Raw genomic sequence first — 13,840 nt, forward strand, 5'->3', positions numbered from 1 at the left:
TAAAATTAGCTAAATGCTATATAACAAACCTAAGAATATTTAGCTAGGGTATGAGAAAAGAAGACAGAACACTGAGTCATTATTACAATTACATATTATAAACAACATATGGCATCAAAAACATTCAAGGCATTATGACACATACTCACTGAGTATGTTAAAAATTATAAATGGCTTCCTTACTTGCAAGAAGCCTAATATATATTTTGGAAAAGACCCAAAAATTGTAGAAAGAAACAGAAGAGGTAGGTTAAAAAGATACTGAGACGATTAACATGTCCAAAGGAAATTTTAAGGAATTTTAGGAGTGTAAACAAAATTATAATCTACTGTCAGAGAAATCAGCATAAACACAAAACCTCTTAGTTTGATAAACTCAAATGTTTCTGAAACTATGAAATTCCAGTTTCAATGGCTTACTGCCTAGTTCTCAGCTTCCAGATACTCTTAGCCCAATTTCAAAAACTGTGGAGTTAACAGCTGATGCTGGGACAACAGCCAAAAGTATGAGAGGAGCCCAGAAAATCTCAATGCCCCAGAAACCAAGCAAATACTTCCAAAATGAAGCAAACATGTCAGAACAATCAAAGAGTTAAATTGAAGGCATTCCCAGTCTCCAAACCTGGGTTAATGTGCCACATCAAAGTGTATAATGACAAATAATAAAGGAGTATTTAATTTAAAAAGAATCCATGAAATCACATTGATATCTGATAAGCAGATGAAAAGCCAAAGCTCTCATCATAAAAACAGAATACAATACACACTAATAAAGGTAGAAAGAGTGATAAGAAAAAAACACCATTTTCCCACCACTGTGTAGTAAGTGATTCAGGTAGGAATTATCAATGAATATTAAAGCCATTAGGTGAACATTTTGGGGAGGACAAATTTTTATGAAGTATCTGCCACAGATAAATAAATAACAAAGAGGACTATCATAATTTTTATGATGCAGAAAACCTGGAAGCACAGTTTGAGATCAGAGTAAACATTACCAACACAGTCAGCCTGCCACCATACTACCTGCTGAGGTGACGCTCTGGGGACAATCATCACTAGTGTGGCATCCATGCCAAAAAAACGCCAAACCTTAATGTTATTTCAAAGCAACAACAGGAAAACTTCAAACTGATAGACACCCTACAAAACGAAGAGCTTGCTCTCTCTAAAACTATCAGTATCAGGAAAGACCAAAAATGGTTGAAGAATTGTATCAGATTACAGAATAAAAGAGATCTGACAACTAAAATGCAATGTATAATACTTGCTCATAAAACAAATGTGACTAAAGATATTATTGGCACACCTGAGAAACTTCAACATGAACTGCTATACAGTAAATAGCACCATCAACATGAATGTTTCCTGGGAGTGGGAGTCTGCTGCAGCAGTTTAAATGCTGCCTGGGACACTGCGTCCCCTGCCAGACTGTCCCAGTCTGCGCCCCAGCACTGCTTGGAAGGCAGCTGTGATGGCTCAAGTACTTGCATCCCTGTCAACCACACCAGAGATGTAGCCTGAGTCCTGGGATTCCAGCTTTGGTCTGGTCCAGCCCAGCTGCTGTATGTACCTAAGGAATGAACTCGCCGTTGGAAGGTCTCGATCTTTAAATAAATACTTTAAGCATATTAAATCTTTCAAATATCACAGATTATATAAGAATGTGCCCTTGTTTGGGCAACACAAGCTGAAGCATATAGCATGTAAGATCCTCATATATATAATCTACTCTCAAACGACAACAAAAAGAATGAGGCAAGCAGATGGAGTCTATGTAGAGCCCCGACAATGGATGCAGTGACACTGTGTTGGTGTATTACGTTTAGAGAGTAGGGCCCAGGGCTATCGCATAGTCGGCTAAGCTTTCTGTAATACCTGCATCCTAAGTGACACTGGTTCATATCCAGCTGCTCCACTTCCTGCTTAATGGAAAGCAGCAAAGGATGGCTCAAATTCGTCAGCCTGTGCCTTTGGACAAGTTCAGCTCTGACCTATGCGGCCATTTGGGGAGTGAACCAGTGGATGGAAGACCTCTCCCAATCTATCTCTCCCTTTCTCTGTAACTCTGCCATTCAAATTAATTAGATTAAAATAAATAAATAAATATCTTTTTTTAAGTGATTCTCCTGTTAGCAATGTATACAGTGAATTAGTGCACCGATTCCAACTATCCCCATAAATGTACTTATATTTTGGGTAACATGCCTAACTTTAATTAACTGAATAAATTTGTATCTTTTTAGCACACTCCAAAAGATGGAATCAAGAAGCTTCAAACTTAAACAGTGGCCGGCCAGACTTTGTAGCCACTCTGCAAATACAAAAAGAATGATAAAACAAATGTAGTAAAGCTTAACTATTAGTGACTCTCTGTGACAAGTATATGGAAAGTTCTTCTACTATTCTTGCTACTTTTCTCTAAATTCTAATTTTTCCCAAAGCGAAAGAGAAAAACATCTTCTAGTCAATACTAGGATTTCAGGACTTTACTTCCAGAAAACGAAACCATTTGCGAGGGGAGGTGGGGTGAAGACAAAATCTTAATACCTAGTTTCTTCTCTCCCTTATTCTTCATAATCCACTTAATCAAATTACATTTAGTACCATAAAGGAAAATGCTTCACACCACAACAAACATTAGTCCCCAAATTGCCAAAACTTTGCTCCAAAAACCCCTTTAGGGCACGGGATGTAGTTTAGAACTTGCATTCTTTTTTTTTTTTTTTTTAATATATTGGTTACTCAATACCATAGTCAACTAATTCCATAACGTTATAAATTGTTACTGATGTTATGTAGGGGCTTTTAATTGATCAGGATGATACTCCGCCGCCTCTACCTTCAGACCAGAGATGGTCTCCCCAAGAAACCGTTGAACTTATCTGGACAATAAGATGCTGGACTTTATGCTTGGTAAATGCTTGCAATGAAAGAATCTCAACTGAATCTGAACTGTGGTAATGCAACAAGGTGGAGAAATCCACCAAGGGGGGAGGGTCTGGGGAGGGGTGGGGGGAATTCCAGTACCTATGAAACTGTGTCACATAATGCAATGTAATCAATTAAAAAAAAAAACCCTTTAGGGGAAGAAAGAACAACCCACATGGAATGAGTTTCACTATTATAGATGGTGGTCAGGTTCCTAACGCTGACCCATCATTAGCGACACAGCTGAACAGCTAATGTATTTCAGGTATACTATGCCTACTTACACAACAATTCTTTCCCACTTGGGAGTCTTTCTGGAATAACACATGAAGCTGGCTGAATAAACTGGAGGGAAAGGGAGCAGGCAGAACACTGGTTAGCAAAGAATAATACACAGCCCTGAGACAAGGCGCTCCTCACTGCCAAGTATGAAGGCAAACGCAATCTCAAGAGATACCCCTGGGATCAACAGCTCTCAGATGCTTGTCCTTAGAATTAAAGATAATGCAGTCATATGCACAGAAAATATGTGAGAGGATTTATAACCTGATAAATACTTCAAAGTTTATTTTGGGAAAACTGATCTGTGACTGGTTATTTAGCTGGTAGGACAATTTTCCCTCATTTCAACACACACTGAGAATTCGCTAGGTACTACGGTAGGCACTGAGCATGCAAAATGAACAAAGGTCTATCATAAGGTTTACCCTGCAAACAGCATGTGTATCAAGGGCCCTGGGAGCACACAAGAATGAAAGAAACTTTATTTTGATATTAAAATCGGTACCACACAGGAAATGACAGTTGAGTTAGGACTTAGAGGATAGGTAGTTCACTACGTAGTATATGAGCAAGGGAATATATTCTAATCACCAACCGCAAAAAGAACAAAAAGACAGTCCGTCAAATATCCAAATATTTCGTCTTCCAAGTACTAGATTAGTATGCTAATTCCTGGGGATCCAGCTACGTGCAAGACATACAAGGCCCCCACCTTTAAGGAGCTACACTCAGGTAATGGAGAAAGCACAAAAATACAGTTACTAAACAAACCAGGTATGTATCAATTAATGGTTAAGTCCCTTTAAAAAAATAATCTGTGTATGAGAACAAATGTTAAGAGTTCAACACTAAATAGGACAGTGAGGAAATGAGATTTGTGACAATTCCCAAGGGACAGCAGAGCCAGCCATATAAGCGGCATTCCAGGCAGGGAATACAGAAAGTGTAAAAGGGAAAAGCATACACATTAGGAAGTACTAAGAGACTCCTAGCAACAGATGAAGGGAAGAATAGTAAGAGGGAGGAAGATCAATCAGGGCCTTTCAGGACATGGAAAGGACAGCCTACATATACTGAAACTCACAAGACGACTTCCAGCCAGCAAAATGATCCGATCTGGGCTCTCAAAGTGATCTCCAAGAAAGAACTTGTATGGAACAAACAAACAAGGAGGCCACTGCAAAATATAATGACAGCTTAGAACAAAGAGGTAAAAGACTAACAGCAGCAGAATGGCTCAAGATAAACTGGAAAGGTAAAATAGCAGGTGTGCATGGACAAGACTACAAAGAAAACTCACCAAGTTTTTGGTTGACAGCTGTCATGTACTGAGATAGTAGAGGCCAACAGACAACAGGGTCTGGCACTGGGAATAAAGCTGGAGTAAGAAAGATAGCTACAGTTTGGTCACACAGTTAACATAATATTTGAGACCCAAATCTAGTCTTTCAAATGAACCTCAAGTTCAAGAGACTTCTGGAAGCGAGTATCCCATGTCAGAATGCAGCTTCAAGTCCTGGATACTCTATCTCTGATCCAACTCTCTGCTGCATCTGGGAAAGCAGAAGATGGTTAAAGTGCTAAGTTCACAGCCACCCACATGAGAACCCCAGATGGAGTTCTGAGCTCCTGACTTTGCTTTGAACCAGCCCTGGTCATTAGCACCTTGTGGGAGCTGACCCTGAGGAAGCACACTCAGTCACTCTGTTCTCTCTCTTTCAAATAAAAATAAATAAATAAATAAATCATAGTGAGTTTACAAGTGGTAATCAGCCAGCATTCTGAAGCAGCAAATGGCTGAGCTCTTCAGGGCAGCCAGTATGCCATACCCACAACCAGTCTCCTCTTCCAATGCAGCTTCCTGCTAACATGCCCAGAGTCGCCATGTGACAGCTCAGGAGCCCAGGAGTCCCCAGCCATGTAAGAGAACAGGATGCAGTGGCTGATACCTGGCTTTGGTCTACAGAGTTCCAGTCACTACAAACCTCTGAGGAATGAAATGAGCAGATGGAAGATCTTTTTCTCTCCTTCTGTCACTCTGCCTTTCAAATAAACAAATGAACTATTTAAAAATGGAATAACATGAAAATACATATTTAGGGAATAGCCACAGCTAGCCTTGACGAGGGCAGAGAAACCGAGCAGTAGTACTAGACTATGTACCTGTTGAGGGTAAGGTTCATATGATTCTACAAAGAAATGAAACACAACAGAACCAGCAGTAGGCACCGTAATACCAAGAGGAGCAGCTATGGCATGCTGGGTACCAGGCACCGTACTTCACCATATACAGTTCATTTAATCCTCTCAACAACTCTACGGAATAAGGCTTTGATCACTATTCTATACACTAAGCCTCAATAAAGCTGAGAACTTGCCAAAGAACACAGAGTAAGTGCTAAGTAAAGATATCAGGCATTCTGATTTAGAGGCTAATGCATTTCCTACCATTCACATCACTGCCTCTCCACTGATCTTAGTGCCTTCAAAGTAGCTTTTTCAAGAAATGTAATGTCAATGTCTATATGAAAAATGGAACTAGGAATGAGGATGAGATATAAGACAAGCAAAGTACAGCATTTCTTCATGTAAGAATATCTTGTTTCACTAGTTCCCAAAGTGACAAATTATCTTACCAGACAGATCAAACAGGAAACAGCCCTTTACTCCAAGAGCCAAAAATGATACCACAAGGCATGTGCACACTGCTGGCCACAAACACGACCAAGTGCAAAGGATGAGCTCACATAGTGCAAATTTACCATCCAATACTGAAAACAATTCTTCAAAGACGTAACTTCATAACTTTATGAATAATGATAACCAGAAAAATCCCACAAAGTAAAGTCTGTTTTTGTGTAAAAAAGTAAGTAACTTTAAGACAACCATAAGGGCCCATGATTGTGGCACAACACGTTAAGCTACCACTTACTATCACAACCATCTCCTACCCCAGCTACAGCTGCAGTGCCAGTTCTCCACTTCCAATCCAGCTATCTGCTAACGTGCCTGGAAAAGCAGTAAACAATGGGCCAAGAGCCTGGGCCCTTGTCACTCATGTGGGAGAACTGAGTTTAAGAGTCCCAGCTACAGCCTGGGCCAGCTCTGGCTGCTGAAGCCATTCAGGCAGTAAACCAGTCAGTAGAAGATCTTTTCTCTGTCTCTCCCCCTCTCTATCACTCTGATTTGGAAAACAAATAAATAAATCTGCTTCTTTTTTTTTCCCCAAGTCCCACGGCTGATATTTGTTAGAAGTCTGGTTAATTAACATCTATTTTCCACTTACATTAACAATTCCTCTGGCTTTCAACATCAGTTCAATGGGTGACGTAAATCACCTGCTGTTATAAACCAACATTCAAATACAAGAACACTTTAAAAAGTTTGTGAAAAGTATGTACTATGAAAAAAAACTACACATGGATTTCAAGTCTTACACAAAAATAAGTATCTTTTTTTTAAATGCATTTCATCTATTTGAAAGGTGGAGTCACAGAAAGAGAGGAAGGAAAGGGAAAAAAAAAAAAAAAAAAGCTCTTGCATCCATTGGCTCACTCCCCAAATGGTCTCAATGCTGGAGTTGGACCAGGCCAGAGCCAGGAGCCAGGAGCCAGGAGCCAGGAGCCAGGAACTTCTTCCCAGTTCCCCACACATTCTAGACCAATTTCCCGGCACAGTAGCAAGAAGCTGGATTAGAAGAGGAAGTAGAGATGCATACTGCATTGTATCTTCACTTCTCAATATGCCTCTCTGTTTCCAAAGATCAACACTGCTACATATATCCTGATGACAGGATGCTGGACTCTAGGACACTGTCCATTCTTACAATGTCAGGATACACTTGAACAGCGGAATGATGAACTTTTGACTGTTTTTGAAGGACTACACTATCATAATACTGCAGCAGGAATCAGTGGGGGAAGGAGAGTCGGGGAGGGTCAGAGGGGAAATCCCAGAAGCTATGGAATTATACATGAATAAAGATAGATTCAAACTAGTGACCATATGGGATGTTAGGATCACAGGTGGCAGCTTTATCTGTTATGACACATGTCCACCCCTAAATTTATCTTTTCTTTATTTTATTATTTATTTGTTTGTTTGTTTGTTTGTTTAGCAAAGACAGATTTAAAGAGGAGACAGAGAAAGATCTTCCATCCACTGGTTCACTCCCAAAATGGTCTCAACAGCCAGAGCTGAGCCAATCTGAAACCAGGAGCTTCTTCTGGGTCTCCCACACAGACGTAGGGTCCCAAGGACCTGGGCCATCTTTTGCTGCTTTCTCAGGCCATAAGCAGGGAGCTGGATGGCAAGTGGAGCAAACAGAACATGAATGGATGCCAATATGGAATGCTGACACTTGCAGGAGAAGGATTAGCCAATTGAACCGCTGTATCAGCTACTAAATCTATTTCAAGTTAATTTCCCATGAGTCTTTTGAATTCTCTTCACACAGTATTCCACCTTACAAAGAAGATAATTTTTCAAATTTTTATGTTTAGAGTTTTGCCTCAAGGGACTAATATTACATATCAAATTCAGTAGCTACCAATTCAGTAAATACAAATAATTTTTAAATCTATAAAAAACAAAATAGCTGTAGCAAAAAATAAAACATTGGTAAGTTACACCAAACATCTTGTGCAAACCAGATACAATGAAGAAAAAAATCAGATTACCTACTAAATTATTTTTAAATATGCCTAATCCAGGTAGAATATGAGAGAAAATAATTTCCTTAATTAAATCTTGAAGATTTCAAAAACATATTTTTTAATTTATTTTCATTTGAACGGCACCTGTACAGAGAGAGAGAAAGAGGTCTTCTAGCCACTGGCTCACTTCCAGCTGGCCACAACGACCAAGGCTGGGCCGGGCTGGAGCTTCACCCGGTCTCTCCTGCAGGTTCAGGGGGCCAAGCACTTGCACCGTCTTCTACTACCTTCCCTGGCCGTTATCAGGGAGCTGGATCAGAACTGGAGCAGTCAGAACTCAAATCAGGGTCCAGAGCCCATACACAATGCCAGGTGTCACAGGTGGTGGCTAAACCCATCAGGCTACAAAACTAGCCCTACCTCCAACACTTTCCAAAAATTAAAAGCAGTTAACCCTATTTACATCTATGTAAAACCTTTTTTTTTAAGATTTATTTTTAATTTTCATTACAAAGTCAGATAGAGGAGGAGAGACAGAGAAGAAGATCTTTCATCCGATATTCACTCCCCAAATGAGCGCAACGGCAGCCAGTGCTCACCGATCCGGAACCAGGAGCCAGACACTTCCTCCAGGTCTCCCACTCATGTGCAGGGTCCCAAGGCTTTCCTTGACTGCTTTCCCAGGCCACAAGCAGGAAGCTGGATGGGAGGCAGGGCTGCCGGGATTAGAACCGGTGCCCATATGGGATCCCAGTACGTTCAAGGCGAGGACTTTAACCACTACGCTATCGTGCCAGGCCCGTAAAATCTTTTAAGAACTGCTTTTTAGGGGACTGCTGGTGAGGTACCACGGGAAAAGCTGCCACCTGCAACAGCAGCTCAAGTCCCAGCTGCTCACTCCCGACCCAACTCCCTACTAACATGCCTCAGAAAGCACTGGAAAATGAGCCAGGTCCCTGGACCCCTACTCCCAAGGGGAAGACCTAGAAGAACTCACAGCTTCAGCCTGGTCCAGCCTCAGCCATGGAGGCCATCTGGGAAGTGAACCAGAAAATTTCTGTCTCTTCTGTCTCTAACTCTGCCTTTCAAATAAAATAATTCCTTAAACACACACAGCAATGGAGGGGAACACAAACACTGGGAAATACACCAAGACTGTAGATTAAAAATCTATTGTACAACAGTCAACAAAACAATTTATGAATAACCTGATAATTAAGTCAAAACAGTTGAGCATTTTGTCATCCTGCCATTCCTACAGCACTGTAGAGTCCTGGTGAGAAACCCTAAGCACCCACTGGGCAGGAAAGCACAGAGGGAGCCCGGCAGGACACAGACCCGGCAGGTCTGTCCAGCTCAGTGAGCTTCACATTATTATCTCTCAAGCCTTAGCAACTCCATGAAGCAGGTAGTCCAATTCCTTCCTATTCTACAGATTTCCCATCTCTTTGTCAGTTTCTGGAGATGGGATCTGAGTCAAGATCTGACCACAAACGCAATTAGCCATATGAGGGCTTGCATATCAATATGACAGATCAAAACATTCTCTTGTAAGAGGTTAGCTAGCTGAAAGACTGATTTAATTTTCATATTTACACTTTTCTTGTTACTTCAGCATTAAGAGACAAGGCATTCAATTTTCAACTTACCAGGATTGTTCAGATTTTCTTTTTAATTTAGAGAAAAGTAATTATGACAACCTGCAGCATGCAAAGCAGTATTCTATTTGCCCAATCACTCATAAACAAAAACTTGAGCTATCTTAGCTAGAATCTGCAACAAGCACACACAAGACTGTATGTTTCAAAGCAAATGAGGACTTCGAAATCAGACCATCATCACTGCAAGTTTCATTAAATTCCTTGGAAAAGGAAGAAAAAAACATGGCTTTCCAAAACTGACAAAATATTCTAATTTCCAATAATCAACCTGCTTGTGAATTCCTCCTCCTAAATCAGACATAATCCCACTGTAAAGATTTCACTGGACTATTACAAATTTCAAAAGCATATCCGGATAAATATTTCCATAATTATTTACCCACCCTCAATATACAATTCAACTTCACTTTTAGACAGTAAAAAAAAATGAATGGATGACATTCTTAATGCTTGAATGTTAATTAATATTAACCCATACTGCAGAGAAAATACAAAGGTGTAATGAAATCGACTTGAAAGGATAAATTCCCATTTGAAACAACACTTTACTACAGTTAAGTCTTGACCATTCCTGCCTATTAATGGAAACATAAAAACTCTAAGAATACAAAAAGAAACTATTCTCCAACCATAATTCAAATGGCAACACTGTAATTATTTTTTGGGCCTCAATGAGCTGTTTTCCTTCTTCCAAATACCTCCCAATAATTTATTTTTCTTTAAAAAATCATGGATGAGGTATGCCTTACACACCTTTGTTCCAATACGAAAAAACATAACCACATTAGGAATGAAAGACAAGCAAATCACTGTGGTTACAACTACTACCTGACTGCCCATTCACGGACTGAGTGGTAAACAGCCTGAAACATGAAGCCTCTGACAGCAGCCTCGTTCCTGATTCTAGCGTCTAAGGACAGTCCAGTCACTGGTGCAGCCCACCCTGGGGCGCCCACACAACCCTTCCCGCAGCTCTGCAACAAGATCACTGACAACGAAAATTGGGGTGCCTCCAGTGTCATGGGCTCATCTACTTTCAATCAATCTTGATGTCACTATTTACAACAAACGTTATAGTTACATAAATATCATACTTAATGCAAACTGCAATTTAAATCTGTACCCACTTTAGCAAAAACACCTTTGCCTCCAACCCCAAAAGTGGTCATTTACAGGAGGAGAAAAAAGAATAAAGGCTGAGTGCTCCTTAAATATTCACAAACAAACGTTTTAAATAAATGAAAAGCTACACGAGTACAATATCGCTATTTTTACCCTTCACTTCTTAGACGGATATTAAAAAGAATTGTCATTTGTGTGTGGAAAAAAAACCCCTAATGCTGTTTACCTTTTCCACAGGCTGCTCAAGTACTGCCAAGGTAACAGAGATTTTAAAACTGACAACTGGAGTACTTAGCAGTTGCCAAAACACCACAGCTGGATTCTTAAAGGGAAAGTACTCTTGTGTAATGTACACCTAATTACAGCTTTGGAGAGCCTTCCCTGCGCATAGTAATAGACGATACAAGACACGGGGAAAATGTTAGACCAGATCGGTTTAAAAATACATGCATTACTGTTAACACATCACAGCAGGCCTTTGTCACAGCACCGTTACTGGAGTCCCCGTCCCACTGTAAACTAACACGCGGGTTAACGCCGTATTCCGATCAGTTTACACATGGTTCCCCACGAGACCCTGACAGCAGGCTGGCTTCACAGCCCAGCAATCCACTTCGGGCCTCAGCGGCAATGCTGCAGTCCCCTTTCATGGTAAAAGTCATAAAAGTAATAATCATTTTACTTTCTAATTCACAAATGCTCCTCGTTCTCAAACTTGTTCGCACGGTCTCACCGAGCTTAACCCTTCCAAATTCAAAGATGAACTGCGACCCAAAGGCAAAGTCTGTCCCACCCCACACCTGGCCCGACAGCGGGCGGCGCCCCCACGCGCTCGGGCCCCGCGCCTCGCCCTGCACCGTCCACCCCGCCGCTGACACGCACAGCTGTGCAGAGTTGGGACCGAAGCACGAATGCGGGAACTTCAAGTGCGACACTGGCAGGCCGCCACCGCACTCCAACCCCACCCCGCAACCCCCTTGGGGGAGACCCCCTGCCTCGCAGGGCCAGGCGCGGGGTGGGGGGGAGCACGGGGCCTGCGCGCGTTCCGCCCCGCACACGCCGCCGGGGAACTCCGTCAACTTTGAAGGCGGCGACGTCCACCGCCGCCCCTCGTGCCCCGTGCCCAGAAGACGCGGCGGCCGGGCCCGGCGAGCGGGAGGAAGAGGGGGCGGCGGCGACCCCGCGCGGCCGAGCCGCCCCTCCGCCCGCAGACCCCCGGGGCCCGCCCTCGGGGCACCCCGCCCCCACCCCGGGGCGCCGCGCCCCTCAGCGTCCCTCGGCGCCCACCCCGACCCGGCCAGCCCGGCTCGCGCCCAGGTCCCCGCGGGTGCCCGGGGTCCCGCGGACGCCCCTCTTCAGCCGCGTCGTCCCCGCTCCCCGCCGCCGCCACCCATCTCGGTCCTCCCCGGCTCCCCTCACGGAGACGCCGCCCCCCTCCGGCACGGACGGCGCCGCGGCCCTCACCGTGTCTCGGGCGCAGCCGGCGGGCGCACGGCCGCCGCAGCCCGGGTCCGCCAGCCGCGCTCCGCTGCGCGCCGCCCGGAGCCGCCCGGAGCCGCCCGGAGCCGCCTCCCTCAGCCCGGGACTCGCCGGGACATCCGCGCACGGATCCCCACACCGGGGCTATTTTTAGGAGCCAGGCCTCGGCCAGACCGGAACTCGTTCCCGGGCGCGCGTGCGCACTGCGCCTCCGCCGCCGCGGTGTCCCTCCGCCAGCCCGGCCCTGCGCTCTCTGGCCCGGGGCTGTCTTTTTGCCTGTGCCGTAGGGTCGCCTCTCGGGGCTGACAGCCTCCTGGCGGGTCCTTCAGTATCTGCTGCGGGGAAGACCAAGGTTCGGGCCCAGGGAGGGACGGCTTGGAAGGCGAGCGCGCTCGCACAAGGACGGGAGGGGCGGACTATGTTTTCCGGGTGGCTGAGGAGACGGCTCACCCGGCACAGGAAGGAGATGACGGCGGCTTGGCGCCGGGCTGCAGGCTGGAGTTCGCCTTCCCTCCGAAGCCCCGTGTTCTGGAAGGGAGACTGGTCACTTGACGCGGCACGGGGCGCCTCCCAGGGCGGGGCGTCCCGGGCGGCGTCGCGCTCCCCCGACACCCCGCACGCCACCCCCTCAGCCCCGGCCGGCCCGCAGGAGCCGAGGTCCGGAGCGGCGCTATGACGCGCGTGTGGCCGGTGGCCGCGCGGGGCCCGGCCGTGGGGCGGGAGGCGGGCTTGCGGGGCGGGCGCTCGGTCGGCGTCCTCGAGGACGGCCGGGGCCGGCGCCGCGCCCTCGGGGCGCACTTGGCCGCCGCGCCCACGTCCTCCCCCGGGCCTGAGCCGCACCTGCGCTCGCTGGGCCCGCACGGTGGGACCCCAACCCCCGGGCCCTGCCTTGCCAAGAGGGTCTTTTTCGGCCGGTCGTGACGAGGGTAGCTAGTGCCACCTGCAGCGCTGAACCGTTTCAGAAACCTTTTGAACGGTGCCTCCAGCCATCCTTCCAGTATCCACGGATAGATGGTTTCTATTCCCACTTGACGGATGAGGGAAGGGAGGCTGAGCATTGACATGACCTGGTCAGGGTCACGGAGAGCCAGGAGGACTGGAACTCGTAACCTAGCTGCTTGAAAACGCTTGTGGGGGGTGGGCGGGAGAGGGTGTCACTGATTTGGTCCAGAGCACTCTAGGGAGTTGGTCCTCCCCCTCAGGGGCACACTGCCTACACCTGCACCCAGAAGTACCTGGGGAGGGGGGCACAAAACCACGTGGTTATTTGCCTGTGAAGATGAAACGCCCATCCCTACAACGTTGTAAAACAAAGTGCTCCGTGCGCGTGAGCAGCTGTGAGAGGAACTGGGAAGTGACAAAGGAAGCTGGAGGCTCACAGGCTTCCTCTCAAGGACGACAAAGCCATGTGCCGGGGAGAGCCGGACACAAAGGCAACACACAGACAGCCGGCTCAGGAAATGAGGCTGGAGGGCCCCTCCAAACCCCGCATGCGTGTTCAGGGCAGCCAGCACCAAGGCACTGTAACCTGGTGTAAATCAGTCCATCATGGGCAAATACGTGCTTTTTAACCAGCCGTAAGCCACACAGTCGCCTACATTTGGCTCCTGTGCCCCAGGAAAATACTGAGTTTGAAACTTTCCCTTCAAACCTTGGGATTCGGAGTGAGGCAACAGTAAGTACTGACTCCCCCCTTTCCCACCTGCCTCC

The 13,840-nt window shown here is 45.7% G+C and overlaps 1 protein-coding gene across 9 annotated transcripts in view; it reads right to left on the minus strand.

Moving 5' to 3' along the window:
- MEF2A (myocyte enhancer factor 2A) overlaps window positions 1-12,818 on the minus strand; it is a 127,169-nt gene extending 114,351 nt beyond the window's left edge. For 3 of the 9 annotated variants that reach the window (XM_058666578.1, XM_058666580.1, XM_058666576.1), the window contains exon 1: window positions 12,581-12,818. The gene's annotated coding sequence lies outside the window, so the exon portion shown is untranslated. Of the gene's footprint in view, window positions 1-12,115; window positions 12,337-12,580 lie in introns of those variants that run through there. The other 6 variants (XM_058666574.1, XM_058666582.1, XM_058666575.1 and 3 more) reach the window with 5 other exon arrangements.
- Window positions 12,819-13,840: the final 1,022 nt, after the last annotated feature.

Source organism: Ochotona princeps, chromosome 6 (genome assembly GCF_030435755.1).
Source record: "Ochotona princeps isolate mOchPri1 chromosome 6, mOchPri1.hap1, whole genome shotgun sequence".
Lineage (NCBI taxonomy): Eukaryota > Metazoa > Chordata > Mammalia > Lagomorpha > Ochotonidae > Ochotona > Ochotona princeps.